Genomic DNA, 26,655 nt, shown 5'->3' with positions numbered 1-26,655 from the left:
CCCCTGGGATGTTTGAGAATGGCAGGAGACATTTTTGGTGGTCATAGTTTCAGGAATGTAACTGGTATCCAATGAATAGAGACCTACGATGCACAGGACACCTCAACACAACAAAGGATTATCCAGTTGAAGAGTCAACAGTGCTTAGGTTAAGAAACTGTGCTAGAATATGGACAGGACAGTCCCTCTGTAGCATTCAAAGGTGTTAATACTTCTTTATAGAAAATCATATGCTACTGCAGGATTTGGTTTTTTTTTTCTTTCTTTTTTTTTCTTACAATTTTTAAATTTATTTATTCATGAGACAGGGAGAGAGAGAGAGAGAGAAAGAGAGAGAAGCATAGACACAGGCAGAGGGAGAAGCAGGCTCCATGCAGGAAGCCCGATGTGGAACTTGATCCCGGGTCTCCAGGATCACACCCTGAGCCGAAGGCAGGCGCTAAACTGCTGAGCCACCCGGGATCCCACTGCAGGGTTTTGAATAAGACTATCATGAATAAAATGAGGAAGAGTGAAGAATAAACTGGGGTTTTATGTAGAAAGGAATGGTGGAAAGCAGAAGTTGAGAGTTCAGAAGCTCAGCTAAAAGACTGGTTATTAGAACCTGAACGTTGGTGATGGAGAAACAGAAAAGAGAGTAAACTCATGATTTAATAGGAAAAAAAGTGTTTGATGATAGAATGATAGAAGCAAATATTTCAAGACTGGGTACTGAGCTGGCAGAATGACACTAAATATTTTTATGGTCAAATTAGATACTTAATCATTTATTTTTATTTTTTCAAACAGATAGCCTTGCCAAAACACTGAAAGCAAAATATCTAAAGGGAAGACCTTCCTTTCCCATTCTTTCTGAGCTAGTTGGAAGTGTTAGGTGTATTACAAATGAAATATCAAGATATCCATGTTTTGAACAAAATATTAAAATATTACTATAGTTTTTTACAGGTTACAGAAAATGTGGCACAAAGGAAAGGATACAACATTAGGATTGGAGAAGGATAAGCCGAGTTGTCAAAGAATCACATAGAAACCTTTTTCCTAGTTAAGAAGCAAAGCAGGCAGCTAGCACTGTACAAAGATTATTGTGCAAAATAGCCAACACGATATATGTTTTAACTGAATTTTGAGAATAAGGATAAATACAGAATAAGGATAAATATCCTGAATCTAGAAAGTAGCTTTTCATGAAGATGAGTATGAAAGAAGATTTGTCTTGAAAACACAGACAAAAACATCACAGAACCTAGAAGAAGAAAATAGATGAGAGCAAGGGACTATTTTCATGGTTACATTTGGCTACATATTCTCACCACACATCCTGAATCAGAAGGACATGGAAGCTTATAAATGTACTCACTAAATACTTTCTGCCATATCTGTGTATTTTATTACAAATAGATTATGGCTAAATAAATATTATGAACAATGTAGAGAGCTATCATCATTCATAGAGCAGTTTCAGATATGCTTCAGTCAACTCTGATAAAATTCCAGTCTTCATAAACCTCTAGTTCAGTAGTGCTCCCCAATAATATACAGAGATACCCGAAGTGGGTAAACCCTATATGAACAAGAGAAGAGGTGATGGTCATGAGCATATTATAAGACCAGCTTTGTGCAAAGTAGCAGCCTTATGAGATATTATAAAAGTTTCTTTTATAATATCTGAAAGTGCCATGTTTGTTCATGAACTTTATAAAAGTGATGTATGTAACCTATTTTTCAGGATTTCTCTCTTTCCTTACATCCTTGACAAAGAAAAACCTACCACATATTTAACCAGAGGATGATTTCCCAAAAGGCATAAGCTAGATCTTTTATCAAGGTCCAGGAGAAAAGATGAAAGGTCCACTTAGAAATGTTCCTGAGGTAATTACATTGACTAGAATAAATAACGACTCATACGCAATATCCATGCTATGAGTTTAAAGTTTACTAAATTACCTTTGTTTTTCCTTTGTTGTTGCCAATGTGTAACAAACTCCAATAGATTACAATACTTTATAGATCATGTTGTTCCCTACCATAGTTACACTATATTGAGGACAGCATTTTATTCAGTAAGATAGGGGATTCAAGTTGCTCCCCGACTACCCGCAAGCATCCTGAAAGTTAAATAGCTTGTTTCTCCCCAAATGAAAGACTTAACTAAAATAAGCAGTATGAACAATCTCCAACTGTGAACTAATTAAAGACAATTCCCTTTCAAGGTTTTTTCACTAGATGTCATTTGTGATTTTATTTTGCTTTCCTTAAATTTGTCCTATTTTACATGCCTGCTCTTTCTAAGATTTATCCTTAAATGGCATGATATTTTAATATTGGAAGTCAGTGACATTCTAATGGGTCACACTTAAATTAATATTAAGCTATTTACAAATTGTGAAACAAGTAAGAAAGATATTATAATACTAAGAAGCTAGTAGAAGCAGCTTGATTTAATGACCAGGTGACTTTTTACTTTTTTAAGCCCATTGTCATTATGTTCGAAAAGGCATAACTAAGTGACCCTAGCTAATGCTTCAAACCTATATGCTTTATTCTCTCCATAATCTCAGTTCCTTATCCCTACTTCAACTTATATTCACATACTTCTAATATTGAAAGGTTAGGAGAAATAACTGTAGAATCCTTTTGGACAAAAAACAAATCTGAAATTGTATTTGGTTAAAAATGTCTAAATAAAAAAAAAGCCAATAGAGCAAAGATAATGTGTATGAAATGTAATGAAAGGACTCAAAGAAAAAAAAATATAACCCAACATAGGAGTACTTTTCCTCTTAGAATAACAGTGCCATGAATAACCTGATGGCTGATTTGACCAAGATCACCATGTTCTTAATATTTCCTGCTAAATTTCTTTCAAAGGCTATTAATAATTTATTGAAAAGTTAGGCATCAGGTACTAGATGTGCATTATTTTACATATAAAACTCATAGCAACTCCTTGAGTTAAGTACCATTTTTATTTCCATTTTTATAGGAAAGGATGTTTAACCAGTAGACGTTAAACCCAGGATCTGAATGAAATCAATATGATACCAAAAGACACACAACAAACTATTGCCTCTCTTTTCTTTTTCAATAGAATCCATATTCTTCAGCCTAGGTATCCACAAAGAATATCCTTATTTTAATGACCAAGATTATGAATTTAATCTCTGATAATCTTGAACCTAACTTCCAGATGTCTATTCTTGATACGAATGTTTTATTATTTTATTTTTTTAAAGATTTTATTTATTTATTCATGAGAGACACACACAAGAGAGAGAGAGGGAGAGAGAGAGAGAGACAGGCAGAGACACAGGCAGAGGGAGAAGCAGGCTCCATGCAGGGAGCCTGACGTGGGACTTGATACCAGGTCCCCAGGATCAGGCCCTGGGCTGGAGGCGGCGCTAAACTGCTGAGCCACCTGGGCTGCCCAATATGAATGTTTTAAAAAGGCTTGATCCAATTATTTCAAGAATTAATTTGAATTAGTCAGTTTTCTACTCTCTGTCATCTGTTCTTCTCTACCAATTAAAAAATATTTTCAGGATTCCACTCATAAACCTTATATTCTTTCCAACTTGGTGTTACTTATAATTTCTCAAATTCCTGATTTTAAAAAATTATGTTTTTATGGGTGCCTGGGTGGCTTAGTCAGTTAATGTCAGACTCTTGGTTTGGCTCAGGTCATGATTTCATGAGTCATGAGAGTGAGCCCTGCATTAGGTCCTATGCTCAGTGGGAAGTCTGCTTGAAGATTCTCTCCCTCTGCCCCTCCCCACTCTCTCTCTCTCTCAAATAAGTAAATAATTTTTTAAAATATGTTTTTAAAAGACTTTGAGCTTATATCGTTTTCCAGGCTTGGGTAAGAGCTTTCATAATTACACAATATGACTACTAATTCCCTACCTTGTGCTTTATTAATCCTTGTCTCAACTTTAGATATGATTTACTATTTATAACATAACTGAAATGTCACTTAGTCTATCAAAGAGCATAATGTTGACCCAGCCCTCCAGACACTTTTCAGAATTTTAATAAGATTTGCGGGAGATCCAGACTACTTACCAACTGTCCATGGGATACCCCACATTTTCTCAGTCCTATTGTCCAAGTCCTAACTTGGAAGGGCCACGAGTTTAGTTTTCACCAGTAATAGAGGAAACATGAATCAGTTTGAGGCCAAGACATTTATTTAACAGGTGTTATGAGATTCTCAGCTTTCTCGTCCAGCAAGGAGACCCTGAAGGCCCTTGGTTGAGAAGGTGGAGCCAGAGGATGGAAATGAACTGGACCCCATTGTTACTTTGTGCAGGTGATCTATCCTGGAGAGTCACAGAGCTTCAGTGAATTTTTGTGAGTAAGAAATCAGCATTTGTAGCTGTAAGTCACTGAGATGTGGATATTGTTCCTGGAGGATATCTTAATATTTCCTGATCAGTACTGAGAATTGATAAAAGTGGGTAACTATTGTTAAAAACCAAAAATTAAATGAAACTAAAAGAAAACATGACATTTGATGAATAGTCTGGTGGAGGTTGGAAAGATCATGATTCAGTATGTGGCATTTTTAATACTACTGTTGCCCCTCATAAGTTACAGTGCTGGCCATGTTAAGCCATGAGCTTTAGGGGAGCTCTAAAAATTAAAAAATGGAAACTTAGGTGTGTGTGCTGATTGCTATTGGCTCTATTTGGCAGAGTGTTATAAAAAAAGAAATAATTTAGCGAGGAATATCTCAGTCTGAAAGCAGTTTGTTTGTTTGTTTATTTATTTATTTAATATATTTTTTATTGGAGTTCAATTGGCCAACATATAGTATAACACCCAGTGCTCATCCCCTCAGTGCCCATCACCCAGTCACCCCATCCTCCTGTCCATCTCCCCTTTCACTACCCCTTGTTTATTTCCCAGAGTTAGAGGAGTCTCTCATGTTTTGTCACCTTCTCTAATCTTTCCCACTCATTTTCTCTCCTTTCCCCTATAATCCCTTTAACTATTTTTTATATTGCCCATATAGTGAAACCATATAATGATTGTCTTTCTCTGACTGATTTACTTCACTCAGCAAAATACCCACCAGTTCCATCCACATTGATGCAAATGGTGGGCATTCGTCGTGAAAGCAGAAATTTAGGAAAAATCATTAAGTCACATATCCCAAACAGTAACAAATAAAATTGAAAAAGTTCTTGAGAGACAGAACCGTTAAGCTAGCCTTGGGGGCAGAGATCAGATTAAGAGAAGTCTTCTCACCTATTTTAAAAACCTATAACCAATAGGAGGTATCTCAGGGAAAAAGTGAAAGTAAGAATAAGACTTTCTCTCCTGAATGTGACAGTCTTTATGATACCACTCCTTAAACCTACACTCCTTAAATCTACAGGGGCATGGGATGTGGAAAAAAATAATAAATAAATAAATAAATAAATAAATAAATGACAATGGCTCAAACCAAACTATGGGTATGATTCCTGATAATCAAACTGACCACTAGCAATAGATAGAAAGCCCATTTGGTTTTTAAAAGTCACACTGAAAAAAAAATATTCACGAAGTATGTGATACATAATTCTTAACAGTTCTTGGACTTCCCACCTTCCACAGCCAAGACTTTTTTTAAAAATGATTTTATTTATTTAAAAGAGAGAGAGAGCATGATCAGGGAGAGGAGCAGAGGGAGAGGGACAAGCAGATTCCTTGCTGAGAAGGGAGCCCTACAGATGCCAAATTGCTCAATCTCAGGACCTAGGATCATGACCTGAGCCAAAGTCAGATGCTTAACAGATTGAGGCACCCAGGTGCCCTCATAACTAAGACTTTAATCAAGAAAGTTATGCAGCCCCAATGAGAGCATATTCTACAACAGCCACTTAAGACATGGTTAAGAAACATCTTGAAAATCAGAAGTTGCTAGAGCAATGAGAAACAATGAACAAGATACTCCTCCCAGGGAGCATGTCAGACCTTATCTAGGAGCAGATTCCCACCACCAGGTTTGGGGAGACCTTGTAATGTCTGTCCAGCAAGATTTCAAGACTTTAGAATTGCTCTGAATCAGGAAGTACTGAATATTTCCCTTTCTGGAATGTGTTTACTGCTTCTATTCTATTCCATTTCCATAATTAAAAATTAAATAATTGAGTGCCAAGGGCTTAGGAGATGCGGATAACTTGTCTTTTTATTTAATCTATCTAAATTTAGAGACTATGCCATAATATCTAGAAACCTTGAACTTTGAGCTTGATGGCAGTGATTAGTTGGGACTTTAGTTTGTTTTTCTTGGGACATGTTACAATCAATAATGGAGCAAACAGGAATCTTATAACCAGAGTGGTTAACTTTGATAATCACAACCACTACTCACTGAATATCCAAGTGCAATGCATCCCACCCCCACCCACAACACACACGTGTTTTCCCAGCCCACTTGCTGGAAGCCACATGTCTAGTTCTGGCAAATGTGCTGTGAATGGAAATAATATGTGTAACTTCTGGGCTAAAATATTTAAGAGCTAGTGTGCCATCCTTTTGTTCTTTTTCCTGTGAAGGTAATCATATGGGCCTCATACTAAGATGGAGAATCCTAAGGATGGAAACAACCTCGATCTCCACATGGAGGAAATCTGCCTAGGAGAGTAATCTGGATCTGCAGTAGACATTACAACAATACCTATGAAAAATATCAACATACTTTGGAAGCTGGAAAGCAAATGGTTAAATATTAACAGATCTAGGTTTCTAGAAAGTTGGAAATCAAAGCACTTCCAGCAGTGGAAAAAATTGTCATTTTGTACCCTAAATTTCAAAAGTGCTCAAAAGTTGCAGGTATCATATACCTCGGAATGGGAGGAGAGATGTGTGAATAAAAACAAGAGTATTAGTTGGAAATCCTCAAAGGAAGCTCTGAACACCCCAGAGTTTTTTCCTCAACTATGTTATCAGAAGGTACCTCTCTTTAGTATAAGTTTGGAAGTTTGTCATCTACAGAGATTATCATAGAATTATTGGTCATGGTATAGGAAGCCACGCATATCAGAGTTCACACTAAAAACAAATTATGAAGGGCTATATATTCTGTCTAATGTGATTTCCTCCTCTATACATCAGCCCTCAATTATACAGATCTCCCTTCTCCCTAATTCCCACAAATGTGTAGGATATTGAATTATTTGAAGAAATTGATCAAACCAAGAGAAAAGACTTATTTGAACATTCTTACAATGAAATGGCATGACTGCATGCTGAGGTCCACCAGTCAACATCACACCTACAGCCTACGAAGATTATTTTAGTCGTCTCACCAACAGATAGTTGGAGATTACCAGATATTTGATAAATACTTCTAACAAAACGAGAAACCAAAAGAAATAGGAGAAAAAAAAAAAAAACTAAGAAAGAGATACTGCAGAAAACAGGAAAAAGCAAGCAAATTTAACAGTGAATATTCTCAGAGATACAAATTCTGAAAAAGATAGTTCTCTTTGAAATTTAAATGAGAACTTTTTTTAATAAAAAAAGAATTGAAAGACGAAGTTGAAACGCATCACTAAAAAGTACAACAAAAAGGTTTCAAAAATAGAAAATAACCAAATGAGTAAAGTTATCATTCTAAAAAAAATAAACCTTGGGCAGCCCGGGTGGCTCAGCAGTTTAGCGCCGCCTTCAGCCCAGGGCCTGATCCTGGAGACCTGGGATCGAGTCCCATGTCAGGCTCCCTGCATGGAGCCTGCTTCTCCCTCTGCCTGTGTCTCTGCTGTGCTCTCATTAATAAATAAAATTTTTTTAAATTGTTTTTTATTTTCATATCTGTCAAATTTGGATAATAATAATAATAATAATAATCCATTAAAAACCATTCAGTGAATACCCAGCTCATGGAATTGCTGTAAGGATAAAATTAAATGGGTCAGTACAGGCACTTTGAATTATGCTTGGTACAAAGCAAGCACTCAATAAATGTTACAATTAGTATCAATAGCAATATTACTATTAAAGTGAAAAATACATGTTCTTAAAATAAGAGAAAAAGTAAAAAGGGATGGGGACCAGGATAAAAGGAAATTATCCATAAAATACAAGAAAATATCTCTAAACTAAGGGCATGTGCTGGAGATTTTAAATGCTTACCTGTTATTTAACACAATTAATGAAAATAGACTCATGTCAAAAGAGAGCACTGTGAAATTTCACTATTCTAGGAATAAAGAGACAAGCTAAGTGTTTCCACATAGGAAGAGGAAAGGAAGGAAGAAATGTGTACATACAAATGATCAGTAACTGAATGATGTCAGAATTCTGAGGATAACAGAAGCCAGAAAAATATGGCTCAAAACTATAAAGGGAAATGCTGCTAAACCAGAACTCCATAACCAGGGAATTATCAATCACAATGGAGGACAAACTAAAATCATTTTTAAATATTCAACGTGGGTAGCTTTAAAAAAAAATGATTACAGTGATCCCTGGGTGGCTCAGCGGTTTAGCGCCGCCTTCAGCCCAGGGTGTGATCCTGGAGACCCGGGACTGAATCTCGCCACCTGCTCCCTGCATGGAGCCTGCTTCTCCCTCTGCCTGTGTCTCTGCCCCTCTCTCTCTCTCTCTTTCTCTCATGAATAAATAAATAAAATCTTTAAAAAAATAAAAAAAATGATTACAATATTTTGCAGTTTCTCCAATCAAGATATGGATACCTTTCCCCACCCCTTGAATCTGGGTTTGGCTCATGCGACTTGCTTCGAATATCGACACATGAGCAAACATGACACCAAAGCAGAGGCTCAAAAAGTGGTTGTGCACCTTGGCTTGCCTTCTCATGCTACTGCAAACCCAGAGATCACCACAAAGAAGCCAAAGCTAGTCTCCTAAGATGAGAGACCAAGTGCATGGAGTGAGGCCCCAGCCATATCAGTCATCCCAGATGAAGTCACAAATAAGGAAGTGAGGCCATTTTAGCCTCTCCAGCTCTGAGCTGGTAGATCTGAAGAACCCAAACAGCTGACTCCATAGAACTGAACAAACAATTGTTTTAAGCCACTAAGTTTTGGGGTGGATTGTTACAGAGCAAAAGTTAATGAATAGATTCTCAAATATTCCCAGGAAACCTCTACAGAATTTACACCTCCAAACAAACAAAGTCTAGTTGATTCCGGGAAGCAGTAAATCCGACACAAGGAAATGGCAAAGAGAATTCCTAAGATGACTTGGAAAGGCAGACACAAGACAATAGCTAAGCAGAAAAAACAAGAGGCAACAAGTCAAACTGGGGCAAGAAAGGAGCTGCAGGAAGCTGTTTTTTTTGTCAAAGAAAAAACAATCACAGATTTGAATTCATTTTAGGTGTATAAAAAACTTGGCAAAGAAATAGAAAAAGATGCAAATATTAACCCGGAAAAGAGAAAAAGTTACATGAAACATTTTTCATGCTACATACTTTAATAATTATAGGCATAGTAATTTAATACAGAAACAAAAATAATAAAGTACAGCAGACAGTACATATTTAGAAATATAATAGTAAATACCAGAAAAGATTTTAAAGTATCTGCATCCAGGGAGGGACAATGAGAGGTGTAGAAGAGTGGAGCTGGGGGCTCTTGTTGTTGAAGTACAATTTAAATCTTTGTTTTATTTAAATATTTTATTTGAAAAAATTAAATTTAAAATTAGGTTAAGATACAAAGAAATATACCAAGGAAAAATCTCTAACTAAATTCATATCTACTTCATCTCATATATTTTATGCCTATGTGCAATGTCTATGAATCTTATTATAAATATACTTATTTTTCTAAAACATTCTGGCCTGATATTTATCAATTAACTGTAAATATTTAAACATTTTGAACCTATAATTCCCTTGTTACTAATAAATAATGAAAAAATAAATAGAAGCAAAATGGATATTCACAAAAAGTTTTATCATTGCATTTTTTAAGAATAAAACAATTTGGAAGTAACAAAAATTTTATAAATTACCCTTAAAAATAAAAAATTGGAAAAAAGAAAATATGACCTATTTATATATTGAATGTTATGCAATTTAAAAAATCATACTTTTGAAAACTAATGACATAGAGACAGGTGAGTTTAAATTGTAACAGGGCAAAATTGCGAATAATATATCCAGTATTGCACATAATTTGTAAGTAAAATATATATGTGTGATGTATGTATGTAAAACATTAGATGAAAAATGAAATAATATGAAAACAAGAAATATGCAATATTTATTTTAACATTCAACCGATAAATTATTATTTTTAAAAATCTTGTGTCTTTTCACAGAAAAACCCATATACACAATGGAAACTATAGTTCTTTTTCTGGTGATGGCAGCAAACTTCCCATAGATAGCAATTCTATTCTGTGGGTATAATATGAAAATCAAATATCTGAAGGCACTATAGAGTAACCAAAATGGGCAGAAACTGGAGGATAAGAAAAGAGATCTTTGTTGACATAGATTTTTCTTATACCCTGTAGTAAGAAAAGCAAAAATTAAACCACTTAAAGGAAAGATAAAAGAGTATCCCGAGTCTGTAGAAAATCCAACAAACAATAAAAAATTGTGGTTCATAGAGAAGATAAAACTTAGCCCTATAGAAACAGATCCCAAGATGGCCTGGGTGATGAAATTTCTGCCAGACTTTAAAGCAGCTGTTGTAAATAGATTCAAGTAATTAAGGAAAACATGGAAATGATGAGCTTAAAGAATGGGAAACTTCAGTAAAGAATAAATATATGAAATATATGAATAATTTGAATGTATACTCCCGGTAAAAAGTAGAGTTTGTTAGACTCAGCTATGTATTGCCTACACAGGATAACTTTTATTTTTTTTTTATTTTTATTTATTTATTTATTTATTTATTTATTTATTTATTTATTTTTAATTTTTATTTATTTATGATAGTCACAGAGAGAGAGAGAGAGGCAGAGACACAGGCAGAGGAAGAAGCAGGCTCCATGCACCGGGAGCCCGATGTGGGATTCGATCCCGGGTCTCCAGGATCGCGCCCTGGGCCAAAGGCAGGCGCCAAACCGCTGCGCCACCCAGGGATCCCACAGGATAACTTTTAAATACAAAGAGACAGACCAAGTAAAAGGAAAGAAGAATATATACCGTGTGGACATAAGCATCAAGAAATCAGCATGACTATATTAGTATCAAACAAGGTAGACATTAAGATAAGGGATTACCAGTGATAAAGACACTTCATAAAGATAAAAGAGTCAATTGATCAGAAAGATAAAATCATCATAAGCGTGTATGGATCTCTATTTAGAGCTTCAAGGAATGTAATGCAGGCTCTCTGCTCCTCCCTGTTCAACGGACAGCCGTATCTTATGGTGCAATGCCAGCCTTGTCACTGAGACATAATGGTGAAAGTTGGAGTGAATGGATTTGGCTGTATTGGGTGCCTGGTAACCAGGGCTTTTAACTGTGGCAAAATGGATATTATTCCCATCAATGACCCCTTCATTGACTCAGCTACATGGTGTACATGTTCCAGTATGATTCTACCCACAACAAATTCCATGGCATGGTCAAGGCTGAGAATGGGAAACTTGTGAACAATGGAAAGTCCATCTCCATCTTCCAGGAAAGAGATCCTGCAAATATCAAATGGGGTGATGCTGGTGCTGAGTAGTTGTGGAGTCCAATGAGGTCTTCACCACCATGGAGATGTCTGGGGCTCACTTGAAGGGTGGAGCCAAAAGGGTCATCATTGCTGCTCCTTCTGCAGATCCCCTCATGTCTCTGATGGGTGTGAACCATGAGAAGTATGACAACTCCCTCAAGATTATCAGCAATGCCTCCTCTACTACCAACTGCTTGGATCCTCTGGACAAGGTCATCCATGAAAACTTTGGCATTGTGGAAGGACTCATGACCACTGTTCATGCCATCACTGTCACCCAGGAGACCATGGATGGCCTCTCTGGGAAGCTGTGGCGTGATGGCCAACAGGCTGCCCAGAACATCATCCCTGCTTCCACTGGCACTGCCAAGGCTGTAGGTAAAGTCATCCCTGAGTTGAACAGGAAACTCACTGGCATGGCCTTCCATGTCCCATCCCCAAAGTGTCAGTCGTGGATCTGACCTGCCACTTGGAGAAAGCTGCCAAATATAATGGCATCAAGAAGGTGGTGAATCAGGCATTAAATGGCCCCCTCAGGGGCATTCTGGAGTACATGGAGGACCACGTTGTTTCCTGTGACTTTAACAATGACACCCACTCTTCCACCTTCGATGCTGAGGCTAGCATTGCTCTCAATGACCACTTTGTCAAGCTCATTTCCTGGTATAACAATGAATTTGGCCACAGCAACCAGGTGGTAGATCTTATGGTCCACATTGCCTCCAAGGAGTAAGAGCCCCCTGGACCACCAGCCACAGCAAGAGCAAGAGGAAGAGAGAGGCCCTCAACTGCTAGGGAGTCCCCAACACACTAAGAATCCCCTGACCTCCACAGTTTCCATCCTAAACCCTCCTGAAGAAGGTGAGAGGTTTGGGGAGCCCTACCTTGTCATGTACCATCAATAAAGTATACTGTACCCAGCCAAAAAAAAAATGTAATGTAAAAGCTGACAAAATAAAAGCAAAAAATAACTAGAAAAATATAGCCATTGTTGGAGATTTTAATACCTTCTATCAGTAATTGACAGACAAAAGGCTAAACAAACAAAAAATCACTAAGTTTGCAGACATTTTGAACAGCAGCATCAAGATTTATAAAACGCTGTCTCTAACAACTACAGCATATACATTATTTTCATATGTACAAGGAATTTTCACTAAAACAGACAATATGCAGTAATATAACATTAAGTTTCAGTTATTAAAAAAAGTGAATTTGTACAGAATATGTTCTCTGATCATTACAGACTTCATTATAAGCCAATGACACTAAGAAATCTAGAAAATCCTGACACATTTGTGAATTGTTGTGAAACAACATACTTGTTTCTTGTTTTTTTCTCTTCCTTTTTCAGGATAAACAACACACTTCTAAGTATCTTATGAGTCAAAAGAGAAATCACATGAAATTCTGAAAATATATAGATCAGAATAAAAATAAAAGTAAAAAGATAAAATTATTATCAAAATCTGTGTGATGTACCTAAAGCTATGTTTAGAAAATACTTTATAACATTATGTGCTTGTATTAGAAAAAAAGAGAAAGATTTAAAATCAATGATCTAAGACTTCATTTTAAGAAGCTAGAAAAATAAAGAGAAATTTAACCCAAAGTAAGTAGAAGGAAGGAAATCAATCAAGGAAGAGGAGTAGGAATCAATCAAATTGAATACAGTGACAGTGATCTAGGGAATTCCAAGTATACTGCTTTCTGGTGGTCTAATTTAAAATGAAAAAAATATATATTAGGAAAATATCTAGTAACAAATACCTTGTGTTCTTCAAACGGAGTCTCTCAAATATTACATATCTCAAGCAAGTTTCTGTCAGTTTGTGACGAAACCTGATGGTTGACTTTTCTTATGAGAGCTTGACAACAGCAATACCCATACTGTGGATTAAAAACGAAGAGATGGAGCCTGTTGACAGAACTAGTGTTTGCATCAAGGCCAGGAACAAGGTCTAGAAGTCCAGTGTGGAAAGGATACAGAAGCATAAAGTTCCCCAAGCACTGGGGAGTATTTCATGGTGGTTAACTGATTGGAAAAGTTGATGATCTATGCTTAGTTGTCCATACAATGAAGCATTTAAAATGCATTTTATCAGGGACTATTTCTATGTAAGATGGGGAAGTTTTAGTTAAAAAGTGGTCACAATATTTCAAGAGAAATCTTGAAAAAAAAGTCTATGGCTATATATCATTGGGGATAAAGAGTATCTGAAAATATTGATATTTGGTCATCTAGAAACCTTTTTTCTTTTCAATAATCTGTAATCTATGGAAATATCACCCATAAAGGGAAAAAAGTCTCTCAGACAGCAAAATTACTGGACACATAAAAGCAAACAAATAGCGTTGACTATCATGTCTGTAATTTAAATTTTGCTTCACCATTTCTGGGCTGTTCCAAAGTCTCTCTAAAGCTAATTCATTCTTTCTTCCTTTCTTTCTCCCTTCCTTCCTTCCTTTCTTTCTTTCTTTCTTTCTTTCTTTCTTTCTTTCTTTCTTTCTTTCTTTCTTTCTTTTTCTTTTTTTTTTTAACAAGACCTCTTATTTCCTTAATTTTCTATCATTTCTGCCCTCTCTCTCCAAAAGCAAAACAAAACAAAACAAAACCCAAAGTAGTGAACTGTTTAGTGTGGTATAATTGGAGTTGAAAGATTCTGGGAGGAATTGGAGCTGTGGGGAGGGATGAAGGTCTCCACTACTGAACTTTGTGACCCTATTTCCTAAAAGAAGTACTAGGCACAGGAATCAACTGGACAAGATTTCTCAGGTTCCATGTTTCTACTGTAATACTTTGGCACAATATGAAAATCAAGTATTTAGTACCTCATACCAAGTTGGCAACAAAGTTATCTAGCCTCAGCTCATAAGGAAAAGTTATAAACATCTTATCCCTATACTTATCTTAGAAATTAGGAAGATATTTTTTCCCTTCTATCCAGAATACATTTGATTCAAAGCAGTCAACATATAATAATAATAATAATAATAATAATAATAATAATAATACTGTTTGGAGAAATCAATATGATGGCCAGTTCCATTCTTTGGTTTTAAACATGACTAGAAATGATCGTTTATTTAAAAAGGATGTTCCAAGGACTACCAGAATACAGCATTCTTTCTTTCCTTTCAGACATACTTTTAATTTCTGTGGTTGATCTTCCAATTTAAACCAGGAAATACTTCTGCTTTTTGACTTTCCAGTCAAACACCTTGACAAATGTGATTTAATGCCTCTGAGCTTCCTAGATGGAAGTAATTACATTCCTTGAATCTAGAAATATTTTAAGTGAAGTACTAATAAAACCAATTAAATCTCTTCAGACCTAAGCACTTATTGGGTTCTATGCTCTCTGCAACTTTGCTTTCTTAAGGATTAATATGGTTTTGTTCTCATCAAAATAGTTCAGTTCTTAAATACAGACCAAAATGCTAGAAAATTCTGTCTTTTATATGGACACAATGTTCTATATTGTGTCATTTAATATTATAAAATAGCATCATTTGTTTCTTTTTATAGAAACAATATAACAATCATGTTTTCTTTTTAAAATACAAATGCATAGTATTTTCACAAGGCCCTTCTGGAAACAGTATAATATTCTTATTCTTGAGTCATTACTCTGTCTTTCAGTAGCATCCTATATTGATTTTAAGATCTCGCTTATGGCTTTTTAGGCATTTCATGGTTTAAATATTCTATACCTTTCAGATTGATTACTTCCATATTATCTGTCACTTTTTTTATTGTCAGAGCAGGGACTGCTTTCTGCTCTGTTGTCACAAATGGATTCCCATGAGGTTAACACTTTTCATGCATCTTCTAACAGAAATTGCTACTTCTTGAAGTAAGTAATTCTGAGCCTCTTACAGCTTTATAAAACATAGGTGTAACATTTTTTTTTTTGCACTGGATTTGAAATGCTGACTTATCTGAGTGTTTGTTCTTAAACTAACTGAAATGATTTTGTAAACACTGGATTTATTTGCTTCTTGATAATAGTGCCTCTTTTATCTACTTACCTTTCCAAAAAGTATGTCAAACAAGCAGACACATATTCTGTAATTCAACAGCTGCTTAAAGTGTTTTCTTACCACTGATCTCAAAACCTTTCTATTTTTTTTTTAAATTTTTATTTATTTATGATAGTCACAGAGAGAGAGAGAGAGAGGCAGAGACACAGGCAGAGGGAGAAGCAGGCTCCATGCACCGGGAGCCCGACGTGGGATTCGATCCCGGGTCTCCAGGATCGCGCCCTGGGCCAAAGGCAGGCGCCAAACCGCTGCGCCACCCAGGGATCCCTCAAAACCTTTCTAGTATTATCTGTGTACTTTTCTAAAGTGGGTGACTGTATTTTCATGATGCAATCTGATTTGCCAAGGTTTTCCATAATAGTACTGGTGTTTTCTTCCTACCCTAAGAAAACTATGAAAATGCTGATTGTCCCAGAATTTACTCAACAAATATATGCTTTAAATCCCAAGTAGTGAAAAACTGGCTGTTAACTTGATACTTTGTAATTTATTTCCATAAAATGACCTAAGATACTTGAAATTTAAACTTCATATTTGATAGTAGTTTGAAATGAGATTTGAAAATGGACTAATATTTTCACAAACAGCATTATAATTTAAGAAAAGGAAAATATTAGACCCATTGATATTTTAGTGCCAAATATTATTATTCCCATAAATTAAACATAATTAGTATAAAGGGTATTTCACAAGATCAAATTGTGGGATATGAAGGGCCTTTCAAAATCATCTAAATTGTTTATTTAAAAGTGAAGCTATGATATTCTTAAGGTCAAGTATTTTATAAAAGGAGTATAAGCTATGAATGCTGTTTTTCATTCTAAGATTAGTGAATTTTCTCTACACTAAAGTGTTTGAACTATAATTTTTTCCAAGTTACTGTCAGAATACAGACAAGAACTTGGAGACGACTACACATAATTATACTGTATTGTATGTTTGAAAGTTGCTAAAAGAGTAGATATTAAATGTTCTCCTCGCAAGGAAAAAATATAACTATATGAGGTTATGGATGTTAATTAAACTTACTATTTCATAATATATACATATATCAAATCATTATGTTGTGAACCTTAAACTTATACCTTACTTCAATTATACTTCAAAAAAAACTGAAAAAAAAGAAATTAGAAGAAAAGTTCTAAAATAAAACTTATTTGTATGGAAGCCCCATTCTTAACTTCAGTTAAAAAGTTAGTGTGGTTATTTAAAGTGCATTATTTGAATGAAATAGGTTTATAGACTGACAATGATAATATTTCCCTTTTTGTAACTGGATAATGACCACTAATCATCATAAATTTTAAGATCCAGTATGCGTTAATAGAAGTAACTCCCCTTTTGTAAGTACAAAGTTCTTCTGAATAAACAACAAATTCTGCAACATGAAATAACAGAGACCAGATGACTAATTTATGATGGGTCACAGGTATACATTTGTGGGCCACAACCACTCTATGGTATGTGTAATGAAGGGCAAAAGTGCAGAAACCTATTATAGTAATAATCTGTCAGGTGTGTGCATTTCTGCTGTAGAAGATTGTGTCATCTAATTCCTCTGTTTAGAAAATTACTGGAAGGAAAAAATGTAAAATCTTCAGCACTACCTAATGCAATTCATTGGACATTTATAATTGCCACAAACTTAATGGCTTAAGACAACACAAATTTATTCTCCTATTGTCTGAAGGTCAGAAATTAAAAAATGAGTCTTATGGGGTTAAAATAAAGAAGTTGGCAGATCTGGTTCCTTCTGGAGGGAATTTCTTGCCTTGCCTTTTCCAGCTCTTAGAGGCCACCTGCATTCCTTGGCTCATGGCCTGGCATCACATCACATTTTCTCCCTTTGCTTCTGTTGTCATATAACCTTGCCCCACTCTAAGTCTCCCTCTGCCCCTCTCTTATAACAACTTGTGACTACATTTAGGGCCCACTTGGGTAATCCAGGATAATATCTCCATCTCAAAGTCCTTAACTTAATCATATCTGCAAAATCCCTTCTGCCATGTAAGATTACATTCATAGGTTTCAGTGGTTAGGCCATGAACTTTGAAGGCCATTGTTTTACCTATCATTATTAGCATTCATTTTAAGATACATGTTTTCATTTAAATAGTATCTATTTGGGAGTAAGAATAAGTTTAAATAGTTCCATTACTTTTCTGCATGGTTATTTAACTCTTCTCTATCCGGAAAACTTCAAAGAGATGACCCTTGATTCAGGAATTAAATCTACTGGAAACAGTGATAACATTTCTGTCATCAGAGTATGACAGTGGTTATGTTAAAATAAATGCCTTTAACTCTCTCTTTTGAAAGTTGGCAGGATTTAGAGTTCTTTAAGGGGAATTACAGTCCAAAAAATGATTCAAGAGAGGAAAATCTTAGAATATAGTTTGCAAGAAAGCTATCCATCCCCATTTTTCTGTATAAATGAGCTAATCTGGCATATCACTCATATCAGATTCAAATTTCTCACTCATCTTTATATCTCACCCCAAGCACAGTGATTGGCACATATAAGGTATTGTTATATTTTTTCAAATTGAAATAAAGTCTTGAACTTGTGCTCATAGATATTCCTTTTTATTTCTCAGGGCATATATGTTTCCTCAGTCACTTTGCTGATAAACAGAAAATCCATACCATTCAATTAAAAAATGCCTATACAATAAAAAATATGTAGTGTACACACACACTGGAATATTACTCAGACATTAAAAAGGATGAATACCTACCATTTACATCCACATGGATGGAACTGAAAGGTATTCTGCTGAATGAAATAAGTCAATTGGATAAAGGCAATTATCATACGGTTTCACTCATATATGGAATATAATAAATAGTGCAAGGGACCATAACGGAAAGAGAGCAAACTGAATGAGGAAAAATCAGAGAGGAAGACAAATCATGAAAGACTCTTAACTCTGGTAAACAAACTGAGGGTTGCTAAGGGGAAGTGGGAGAGGGGATGGGGTAACTGCATGATGGACATTAAGGAGGGCATGTGATGTGATAAGCGTTACACTATACATCGGCAAATTGGATTTAAAGAAAAAATAAAATAATGCCTACACTGCAAAATATTACAAATAATACTAATTTTATCTTGTAGTTATATATGTAATTATATAAATACATATTATCACATAAATATCCACATTATAATTATATATCCACATACATACATGATACCTATATGATTTGACTCTCAATCTTGCCTTAGAAGTTTTATAGTCTAAAATCTTGGTTAATATTCTTTCTTGATGGTCCCCTTTAATAAGAGGACTCATCAATAACAAAGTTATTTCTCTCAATTCCCTGTCCATCAAGAAAGCAAGATGTTTTGATTTTGGACTCAAGATTTATTCTCTAGTTGATGGTTAGCATCATTTGCTCACAGAACAAAATCTTGATATAGTAGCTCTCCCTGCATCTGGTTCTAGTTACAGAAGCACATTGGGTCTCTTATATAAGGATCTCTTATAATCTCTTATATAGTCTTTAGCTACTATTTTGGGTTTTAGGAACTTAGATGACAATTCCCAGACTTGTAACCATAATATTTCTTCCCCATGTACCTCATGCTTTCTAAACTCCCATTCACCTGATTCTTCATCACATCTTCCACAAACTTATCCTACCTTTTCTACATAGCCACATGGCCAGAATGAAAGAGAACAGTTACAATATTCCTGAAATATTTAGCTCTGGTAAAAGTATTTTATTTCTTACATATGTCAAAATTCCCCAAACACTAAAACTAATAAATACGTCAATTGTTATAGACCTGATTTAGAAGAGCAGTCTTTCAACTAAAAGCTACTGTGAGGATTAAGAGAATAGGGAGTAGAAGAAGAATGGAATTCTAGGGGAAAAAAAAAGTGGAGTTAATTATCAACAATTATAGGCCCTAGAAAAGCAAACTTTCCTCTAAAGAAAGCCTTAGAACATGGAAAGCCTGTTCATGAAAAGTATACAAAACATTTTACCCATTTCCTGTGCCCAACTTCCACTTCATACTCAAGCTATCACATGGGCACTGGAACAAATGAAATTACATGTATGGAAAGGTAGAGGATATTGGTGACCCATTCAAAAAGGATTTAGGTCTATGTAATAAAGTCTATTTCCTGTCCTATAATTTTCCAACTTTTTACAAGACATATGACCTCTTTTTTACCAGCAGCCTTCCTACCTATATGAGGCAGATGTAACACTGCGTTCTCACTGAGCTGCACTTGAACTGACTTGAAATGTTCTATGGGCAGAGGTTGGCAGGAATCACTTCCTGATTTCATGAAAAAAAGAGAGGTTAGAATTATCCTAAGATTTCCAATCACAATTTCTTTTGGATTTTCTAGAGACTTACTATTAATAAGAATCTGTCAAACCTGGGACCCCTGGGTGGCTCAGCAGTTAAGCATCTGCCTTTGGCTCAGGGTATGATCCTGGGGTCCTGGGATCGAGTCCCACATCAGGCTCCCTGCATGGAGCCTGCTTCTCCCTCTGCCTATGTCTCTGCCTATCTCTCTGTGTGTCTCTCATGAATAAATAAATAAAATCTTAAAAAAAAGAATCTGTCAAACCTGATTTGCAATAACTATTAATCAATCTGAACTACGCAATTAATTCAATAATATCCTCAACAACATAATAATATCCTCAACATAATTTTTTAAAAAACATTTTATTTATTTATTCATGAGAGACACAGAGAGAGGCAGAGACATAGGCAGAGGGAGAAGCAGGCTCCTCACAGGGAGCCCGATGTGGGACTCGATCCCGGAACCCTGGGATCATGTCCTGAGCCAAAGACAGACGCTCCACCGCTAAGCCATCAGGCATCCCCTCAGCATAATTTTTAATAAAACCCTTTCAATGTTAAACTTTCAGAAGGCAAGTTCAAAAATATATGTGTGTGTATATGCATATATATGTATATATATATTCAATCAGTAAGTAGTACTAGAACAATTACTAACTAGAGTACATGTGATCTATACAGTCTCAAATCCTAGAATACTAGTTTCATTTCAATATATGTTTTGTGCTACTTTTAAAGCAATAATGAGAACAGAAAATACAGAACTGCTGCCCTACTATATATGATGGAATTAGCATTTACTTTTTTATTAAATTATGATCTGTATATACTTGCTTATCAGTAATTGCTAAAAATTCAAGTACTTGGTAAAAAATTAAAAAAAGCCAATTGCCTTGGATGGTAAGATTTCATATGTTATAAATCATATGAATTCTGCTATTCAGTACTTTTTTCAAGAATTTTGGATTTCTTGATTTGCTATAGCTATTCTTTAACAAAATAATTTGCATTTGATCTGAAGATAATAAAATTGACTAGTCATGCAAGTTTGGGAGCCAAAACTAACCATTTGAAGCGAAAAGTACTAAACATCCTTGTGTTCCTGATCTTAGGGGAAAATCTCTGTTTTTCCCTATTGAGAATGATATTCGCTGTGGGCTTTTCATAGAGGGCTTTTATGATATTGAGAAATGTCCCCTCTATCTCTGTACTTTGAAGAGTTTTAATCAAGAAAGGATGTTGTACTTTGTCAAATACTTTCTCTGCATCTATTGAGAGGATCATATGGTTCTTGTCTTTTCTTTTATTTAAATGATCTATCACATTGATTGTTTTATGAATGTTGAATCACCCTTGCATCCCAGGGATAAATCCCACTTGGTCATGGTGAATAATTCTCTTAATGTACTGTTCGATCCTATTCACTAGCATCTTGGTGAGAATTTTTGCATCCATGTTATCAGTGATATTTGTCTGTAATTCTCCATTTTGGTGGGGTCATGGATTTGGAATCAAGGTAATGCTGGCCTTATAGAACGAGTTTGGAAGTATTCTTTCCATTTCTATCCTTTGAAACAGCATTAGTAGAATGTGTATTATTTCTTCTTTAAATGTTTGCTAGAATTCCCCTGGGAAGCCATCTGGCCCTGGACTCGTTTCTTGGGAGTTTTGATGACTGCTTCAATTTCTTTGCTGGCTATTGATTGGTCTGTTCAGGTTTTCTATTTCTTCTTGTTTCAGTTTTGGTAATTTGTAGGCTTCCAAGAATGCATCCATATTTTCCAGATTGTCTAATTTGTTGGCATATAGTTGCTCATAATCTGTTTTTAAAATAATTTGTATTTCCTTGGTATTGGTTGTGATCTCTCCTCTTTCATTCATGATTTTATTAATTTGAGTCTTTTTTTCTTTGTAATAAGACTAAGGGTTTATCTATCTTATTAATTCTTTCAAAGAACCAGCTCCTGGTTTTGATAATCTTTCTACAGTTCTTCTGGTCTCTATTTCATTGAGTTCTTCTCTCATCTTTGTTATCCCTCTTCTTCAGCTTGGTTTAGGCCTGATTCCTTTAGGTGTAAGGTTAGCTTGTGTATTTGAGATTTTTCCATTTTTTTTTGTAAAAGTACTAAACAAAATACTTCTTTGGTGTCACAATTTTGTTTCACTAAGTGTTGGTTAAGGCTTGTCCAGTTTTAAAGTGTGTTACTGCACAACAATGATTTTCTCAACCTTATTGCGTAAGAACAATAGCAACTGTGGTGAACCAAGTATGAATCTCTTAGAAAATGTAAGGAAGTAAGTGAATATTAGGACACATTCTTGTATAATTGCAACTGAACACATGGCTGGCTAATCCCTGCCACACACCATCAAAACCCTGTCTCCATCAGTTTATTTAAAGATTTGTGATCTTAACTGTTTCCTACATGAGTGAAGTTATCTGGATAAATTATCCTCAAAATATTTTTATTCTCAGGATCCACTTGTACTCTTAAAAATTATTAAGGAACCCAAAGCGATTTTGACTGTGCAGGTTATATTTATAGATACTTACCATTTTGGAAATAAAAGTTGAGAAATTAAAAAAATACATTAAAAATAGCAATGATAAATACTTTTCATGAAAATGAGTATTTTTCACAACAAAAAATTAGTGACAGTGGTACTTTTTTACACTTTTTCACATTTATTTAATATCTGGCTTAATAAAACAAAAATGGATTCTCATATCCACTTCCACACTGAATATATTTGTCAAATGTTTTGGTTATAGTCACTGAAGAAAAATCCAGCCTCATGTATGCTACATAGTTGGAAACGGAAGGGGCATTTCACAGACTTTTCATGTAATCGTAGATAATTGTCTTTGTTACTACACCAAAACTCAGCAAGTGGTCATTTCTTAAATATTTGCAATTTGGATTCTGAAGTCATATCAATGAATTTTTCATACTCTATTAAATTAAGATCCATTGATAACATCGTGCACTGGTCATTAAGAAATATTAGTTCACCGAGTTATGCAGCTCTTGAAATGTTCATTATGCAATATAAAAAAACACATTAGTTAATGTCACCACCTATATCACTTATATCATTAGAAAACTTTACATTTTGGGAAGCTGTCAAGCTCACAATGGCATATACAAGCTTTCCAAAATTCTAATTTTCATATGAAAGTTCAAATTTTTCTTTGCTAACAAATACTGTACCTTGTTATCTTTGAAGTGACAGATTTATTTTGTTTATTTTCAAGAAAATGTATATCAAATAGTTGGTTGTGAAAAACCAGTCTGCCTGTTGATTGCTCTTTTAAGTAAAAATTATGTTCCATAAAAAAGTGGCTAGTTCAATTCACAACTCCGAAAATCACACAAGTGCTTTTCCGGGAGGGTCTACTTTGATGTTCAGCAGAAGTGTTTTATGTGTTCTTCACATTTCATCAGAAAGAATATTAAAAATCCATGTACTAAAGTGTTGAGATTTAACATAATTAACATTTATTACATCACCAAGTAAATTTTTAATTAAAGTTGGCCATGTAAATGCCTGGCAATGTGGAATACAATGAGTATTAGTACTGCCTGTGCCATTACCTCCATTTATACTAAGGTACCAGCAGTTTTACCCAACAGTGTTTTTACACTATGAGTGCAAATGTCAATTCAGTCAAAAAGACAAATATCTTAGTATTTTAAAATGGTTTTGCTTTTACAGAACCTGCTTTTTACACTCCCCAAAAAGTCTTGTTGACCACACTACTGTTCTAGACAATGAGAGATCTTGAACAATATAGAAGAAATACTTGCTAACAAGTTAAATTTTTTTAAACTGGAAAAAATCCAGTATTTTTCCACACAATGGACTGTGCTTATATCAAATCTAGTAAAACATAGTTATTAAAATAAGTATTTGGAAAAACCCACAAAGGTGTTAAAATAGTTAAGCATTTCACCATAAGCAAGAGCATTTGAAAGATGTATTAGCAATTATCAACTAGCATATTGATTGAGATGTTTGGTAAAATATATGGTGTTTTGTTTTTTTACTTTAAAAAGCTATAAAAGCTTAGACCACAAAGCTCCAATATTATTTAGAAGTGATTACTCCTTAGTTTGTAAAAAATTTGAGTGGACAGGATGTTTTTGGACCCCAAAGTATTTTGATGAATTCAGAAAATTAAGTCTGGTTAGAAATTCTGCATGCAAATCAGTTATTCAAATGTTTAAGTGATATTGATCAGCTAGCTATCTCAGCCTATAAAGCAGTAGCGGCTTTTGACAACCATTGTTCAGCATATTTAGAACACCTGGTTATCTTATATTTTAAGGGTAAACTATTTGCTTATACTTGGACAAACAGAGAATGGCCATTGTCCAAAAGGTCAAGGCTTTTATTTAAATCGTTGAATCAAGAGTCAGACCATTATGTCCATATATATAAAACTTAGGGAAGTCAAGTAATTTAAAAAGAGTACATACTTTTTTTTTTTTTTAGCTATTCAAGTTTCTTTTTCTATCATGCATTAAAATCTAAGTAAAATGTGCATTCAAATCACACCTGTTTCAGTTTCTCAAAAGTGCAATTTCAGCTAATTTAACAATTCATTCCTCTTAGGGATACATTTTACTGGGAGATTTAAGCTAGTGAGATCAGTCTGAGTAAATCATGCAGTTAACTGATTTTTGATAATAGAAAAATTTGGCTGGTTGGAAATGCTTAAAGACTGTGGAAGTAGAGAATGCGGTTGGGTCACTAGAAAGAATTCTGCTTCTATAACCAGGAGGCAAAGGCCCCAGTCTCATGTCACTAACTTCGAGTGTCATTTTCTAACTATCTATCCTCGGTCTATTACCCAAAAACAAGAATTAGAAAGTTGACAGAAATAATAAATCCAGGGTTACACTGAAATATAATGCAGAGGGGTGGGTGAATAGAACAAGCTTTTATATTTCTTGTCAGATTCCAACTGTTAGCTTAAAATTCTTATAAAAATGACATTTGTTTGAGAGGCTGGATGGCAGTATGCTGTTTCCTGTCTACACATGTCAGATTTTAAGCTTCAGAATAGCTAAACAAAGCTCTGTCTCTCTGTACTACAGGAATGCATGATGACAAAATCATTTTACTTCATGGACAGAAAAAAGCCAATATTATCACTTTTAATTCAATTGTTAAATACAATTTGTTTCCTTTGGTGGTCAGTTTAGGGAACATCACCTTTGTGCATTATTGCGTAAAGATAATACTCATCACCACCTTTAAATAACAAGCCAGACCTTCTTCAATCTCTGCAGCTGCATATACCAGCTGATCTCTCTATTCCTAAAACAAATACCAGCTCTGAAATTCATTAAGCTCAAAGATGTCTTGTTTTGTGGGACATGCCAGCCATTTGTGAAGTGGCTTCTCCACTTTGTAGACAGATGGTGAGAAAGTCCATGAAATGTTTTCTCGTGAAAACGCCGTACTTCAGATACTCTCACCCAAGAATGAAACCTATGATTTCAGGGAATTCAAGGGTTCCTGCAACCCAATGTCACCTGTGTTAAATTCCTGTATTAAATTTGTAAAACATTGAAAGAGGCTAACAAGAAAGTCTGTGAAATCTCTAAGTATAAATGTTTCTTGTTCTGATTTCAGATGGTTATATATCTTTTAGAATTCTTTTCAGTTTCTTAGTTTTAATGATCACAAAATGAAATAATCACTCTTGAAAGTGCAACTCAAAATCTGTAACTACGGTTTTGAAATATTTTGATCTTATACAACATAAACACAAAGATATAAGCTATGGAAGAAACCCTGACACTCTATACAGATTGTGTAAAGTATTTGTTAATATAAAATAATAAGCAGTGTTATAAATGCATGTTAAAATTACCAATAGAATTTTAAGCTATATAAACAGATTGATGGAAGTGGGAAAACATTCATATTGTTAAAAAACTGGTGTCAATTTTATGTCACTTACAAATATTGTGCTTAATACAGCTCAACTTTTTCTACCATGCAAGTAGATCTGTATATCTTCACTTGGCAAGAGAGCCAATTAAATGTATGTTTTTAGTGTATTAATAATGCACTACATTATTCTGACCATTCTTATTATAACTTCATTCATCTTATCATGGCATATTACTTTCTAGGAAAAAAATACTGTCTTTCCCCTATGTTATAGTTTTTCTGTGAATCACTTATCCATTCTAGACTGTAAGTTAACTGAAGGCAGATTCTTTTCTCACTCATGTATTACGGTATTTTGCATTTGGTAGAATCTCCCTTACTCTCTTCTCCTTTATTTCTACTCTGTGTGGAGGAATCACATATAACTAGGAGCACAAATACAACAGAAAAAATAAACTGAAACTAGCTGAGAAAAAAAAAAGGAATAAGTAAGCATGGTGCATAAGATAGAACCTATATACTTTCTGCAAGCAAGTGACAAACATCAGTCTAAGCTTTCTAGCAGACACTATTAAAAAGGAAACCTGGTCAATTCAATGCCCTGAAGATCAAATAAACAAAATCTGTAGGATAAATACTATTCACTATTTCTGATACTTACACCTGACAGAAATTTCTGGTCTTAAAGTAGATATTGTGAATTTAATGGACAACATCCTCTTTATAGTGAACACA

General features: G+C 34.8%; 1 protein-coding gene and 1 pseudogene across 8 annotated transcripts in view; one reads left to right on the top strand and one right to left on the bottom strand.

The window, feature by feature from the left end:
* The window catches only part of CCDC178 (coiled-coil domain containing 178), a 426,260-nt gene that overhangs the window by 185,143 nt on the left and 214,462 nt on the right, over positions 1-26,655 (bottom strand). The window lies entirely within an intron of this gene.
* LOC111096778 lies at positions 11,202-12,372 on the top strand (annotated as a pseudogene).

Source organism: Canis lupus, chromosome 7 (assembly GCF_011100685.1).
Source record: "Canis lupus familiaris isolate Mischka breed German Shepherd chromosome 7, alternate assembly UU_Cfam_GSD_1.0, whole genome shotgun sequence".
NCBI lineage: Eukaryota > Metazoa > Chordata > Mammalia > Carnivora > Canidae > Canis > Canis lupus.
The sequence above is the reverse complement of the archived record's forward strand: the minus strand, read 5'-3'. Positions and strand labels throughout refer to the sequence as shown.